General features: G+C 39.1%; 1 non-coding gene across 1 annotated transcript; it reads left to right on the forward strand.

Moving 5' to 3' along the window:
- The first annotated feature begins 3,419 nt into the window (after nucleotides 1-3,419).
- Nucleotides 3,420-3,526, forward strand: LOC125996272 (U6 spliceosomal RNA). Its single transcript, XR_007491241.1, has one exon. It is a non-coding gene; the product is annotated as a U6 spliceosomal RNA (small nuclear RNA).
- The last annotated feature ends 918 nt before the right edge of the window (nucleotides 3,527-4,444 follow it).

The raw sequence follows: 4,444 nt of genomic DNA on the forward strand, positions 1-4,444 counted from the left end.
GCATCCCTAAGCAAAAACTTAGTGGGTTAGATAAATCTCACTAGGAATAAGCAGGTACACAATGTGGACAAATATGAAATATGAAAATGAAATAAATGAGACGACACAAAATGAATTGTATGGAGACCCTCGTCCAAGGGACGAGAGACAAATTTATTTTTCAGCTGATGACTTTTTAAGCACGAGATTTGGTATGCAAGGTGTCATCAGGGAGAGCAAAGAGTAGGAGAGCGGTACAATGGGGGACCAGGCCTAGAATCTACATATCAAATGACTGTCCTATAGGTGAGAAAGAGCCCTATTGGAGGTTGATGGTGGAAGTGTTTTTGGGTAAGCAGAAAAACAGGTTTAACAAGGAAACAGGAGGAGAGAGATAGAAATATTTATAATGTTTATCTAGTTGCCGGAAAATAGATTTTTGGGGGACAGAAATAATTGTTTACCATCATAGAGCTAGACTCAGAAAAAATAAGCTGCTGGCGCCAGATTATACTAGAAGTTAGATTCACAAATAGACTAGCCAGTGGGAAACTTTTGGCGGGCTTTGGTACCGACATTTCTTTGTCTGCAGGAAAGCTGAGGCCGAATTTCTGTAGTGGCCAAATAAAGAGTAAATGTAATGTCCTAGAATTATAGCCAATGATCCACGTAAAGGGTCAATAATTGACTTCTCTGAATGGGCCTTTTGGCAAATAATTCTTGGGAGGAAAAATTAGACACTGCACCAGGAAGGCAAAAGCTACATCTGGTGTGTATCCCCCTATGTGGGGGGTAACAGTTTGCTTTTTTGCATATGGCTGACCAGTTGTCCCACCACTTGTTGAAGAGACTTTCTTTGCTCCACTTTTTGTTTCTTGCTTTTTATCTAAGATTAATTGATTGTATGTCTGGGGGTTATTCTCTGAAAATTCAAGTCTATTCCATTGATTTTAGGGTCTGTTTTCATTCCAATAGCATGATGTTTTTAAAGTCTATTGCTTTTTAGTACAATTGAAAGTTGGGGGAAGTGATGCCTTCCATCTTCTTTTTCCCTTAGCTATTCGTGGCTGTTTATTGTTCCAAATGTATTTCAGTTTGATCCACTTCTTTGAAAAAAGTCATGACTATCCTTAGAGGGATTGCATTAAATATATACAATGATTTGGGGAATGTTTCCATTTTAATAATGTAATCTTTCCACTTCACAAAAAGGGTATATGTCTCCATTTCCTTGTGTCATCTTTTATTTCTTGAAGCAGTGCTCTATAGTTTTCTTTGTACAGGTGTTTGACTTATTTAGTTAATTGGACTCCGAGTTACTTGGGCTTTATTATTTTGAGGAGGACAAACCCAACTCATAGATAGTTCCTGGAAGTGCTAGGGGTCCATGACTTCATGTTAAATTAATCAATAATCTGGGGGCCGGGCGGTGGCGCTCGAGGTAAGGTGTCTGCCTTACCTGCGCTAGCCTAGGAGACGGACCGCGGTTCGATCCCCCGGCGTCCCATATGGTCCCCCAAGCCAGGAGCGACTTCTGAGCGCATAGCCAGGAGTAACCCCTGAGCGTTACCGGGTGTGGCCCAAAAACCAAAAAAAAAAAAAAAAAAAATTAATCAATAATCTAAATAATACTCATCACCTTTCCTACGATAGTGGATATAATAATAGTCACCAAGACATTCTATCCACTAAAACAGATGAAAAAATTATTTTCCTACCTAAAGAAATATGTGCTGGTATGAAAGAGATAAAAGATCAGAGCCTGGACAACAAAATACAGAAATCTCAGACTTCCCTCCCTACAGAGACTGTCCAAGAACTTTCTGTAAACTAGGTAATGTCATGTAGCTAGTTAATAGCATGACCAGATCTGTTCACTACTCAATATGGCTCCTTCACCAGCTTTGTTCTCATATTCCTCTTGAGTAGAGGGAATAATTAAAATTGATGGCACCAACACAGTGACTAAACTCAGTCTGTAATGAGGTCACTGTGAAAACTGGGTAAAGACAGTCATCCGCAATATGCTACCAGCTGTTAAGTCCTTCAATGACTGGAAAGGCTTCCTTACTCATAAAATGGTGGCACTCTGTTCCAGATTCTTTTTTTAAATATCTTTATTTAAACACCTTGATTACAAATATGATTGTAGTTGAGTTTCAGTCATGTAAAGAACACCCCCCTTCACCAGTGCAACATTCCCAACACCAATGTCCCAAATCTCCCTCCTCCCCACCCCCTCTGTTGTGTATTTTTTGTAATATTGTTTTTGCCTGTCGTCCCACCTGGATCTTCCAGGTGGGGGCGATTAAGGAAAGAATAAAATAGCTTGTTGCAGAGGCGTAAGCAGCTTTTTTCCAGAGCTGATGGCTTGTTCAGTTTGTTTTTTGGAGCTGGCTGCAACTGACCAAAAACTCTCTTTGCTGAATCTTTGGTCCCCTAATCTTTTGCCTTTGTTGATTATTTACTCCGGATATTATTACCAAGGTCTCCCCCAAAAGGAGAGTTATTTTTGGACTCGCAGACCATGAGCAAGGAGTTCAACCCCACACACGCACATTTGGCACCCGAAACAGGTGAATCTGGACCCTCTGGAACTGTAAGTGACATGTTTTATTGGAAATTGCCTCTGGAGGTCCTTGGCTGGTTATTATGGATACTCACACTCACTATGCCATCTGTTATTAAATACATTGGTTTGGCATTACTCAAGTGCATTACTCTGTTTGGATATAAACCACTTAGTTTGACACTAGTAAATATCATTGTCGTTGGATGGTTGCTGTTTACAATTCAATCAAAAATTTCTACTCCAATATTTGCATGACTTGAGTGGTCTCCATTAGTCATAGTTTGTGGAATTTCTGTGTTGGCTAATATGACTATCATATGCATAGGCATTGGCTGGTGGTTAGGAAATAGACAATGTGGAAATTGTAAAGTGATGACCAGTATGGATAATAAAAAAAATTTATCCTATGAAAATTCAGACTAAGATACAGACTGATAAATCTAAGACTGGCATCAAGAGTATAGGCATTTTTGCTGGTAAAAAATCAACCCAGACACGTAATTTAGATACTCACAATCTAAATCAAAATCTTGACACTAATGACCAGCCTCCAGTTCACAAGGGAGTCCTGATTCTGTTCATAGTATGGACTCACATGTTAGTGCCAACTCAGAAAATGAACCACATTCTAGTACTCCACACCTCAGGCAACAGAGCCCTGTGCAGGGTACTTCTGCTAATCCGGCCTCAACTCCATTGCAGATAGTATATGTTTCAACTTATCAACCTCTCGAAATGGAGGATGTGGAACAGTTTAAAAAAGCATGTAAAGATTTTGGGGCAACCACTCCATATTGTCAGGAGATACTAAGAATTTGGTGTCGAAAATCAATTTGGACTCTGTATGACTTTAAAAAAACTTGCTGAAGTGCTCGCTTCGGCAGCACATATACTAAAATTGGAACGATACAGAGAAGATTAGCATGGCCCCTGCGCAAGGATGACACGCAAATTCGTGAAGCGTTCCATATTTAAAAAAAAAAAAACTTGCTGAAATATGCCTGCCATCTAAACAGTGAACCAAATGGGAAATGTTATATGCAGAGGGTGTGAAATACAAACTATATAGTCCAGATGGAACCAAAAAATGAGTGGCAGGTGTTAATCTCTCGTATGAATTATTAATGGGATAAAAGCAATATTCAGATGTACAGACACAAGCGGCTTTACCAAAGGAAATCTCAAAAATAATTAAAGACATTGCATTATCTGCATGGGAAAGAATTGATACTAACAGTACTGGTGAGGGAACCTTTTTAAGAATCATCCAAGGTCCCCAGGAGCCTTATGTAGAATTTGTGGCTAAGCTCAAAGATGCTTTAAAAATACAAATTAAAAATGATGAGGTGAGGAAATTTCTAGAAAAATGTTTGGCTTATCATAATGCTAATTTGGCTTGCAAATTGGTATTGGCTTCGTTGCAGGAAAAGGCTTATTTAAATAAATTTTATATGTATGTAGGAATGTCTATGATATGCCCCATTTATTAGCAAATTTAGATCAGGTGCAAACCTTTGCAATTACTAAAGAAAACATACCTCTTTACCAAAGGGGACAAAAAGTTGCCCGAAAGCAAGGTCTCTGCCCAAAATGTAATAAGGGTCACCACTGGGCGAAAGACTGTAGATCTGAAAATCCCCCTAATAATAACATAGGAAGAGGTTTTAATACAAATCCTAGGAGACAATTTGCCTGTTACCATTGTGGAAAACAGGGGCATATTAAAAGCAATTGTAGTCTTTTGTTAAATTCAGCTCCTCCGGGATCTACAATTACAAAACAGGGAAAAGGCTACAGGGCCAATCCCCAGGCCCTTACAAATCAGGGGCAAAGTCATCAAACCATAATTCTTCCCGGCCCAGCCCAAGAAGATTAATCTCAATTAATGAATTA

Source organism: Suncus etruscus, chromosome 1, assembly GCF_024139225.1.
Source record: "Suncus etruscus isolate mSunEtr1 chromosome 1, mSunEtr1.pri.cur, whole genome shotgun sequence".
Classification (NCBI taxonomy): domain Eukaryota; kingdom Metazoa; phylum Chordata; class Mammalia; order Eulipotyphla; family Soricidae; genus Suncus; species Suncus etruscus.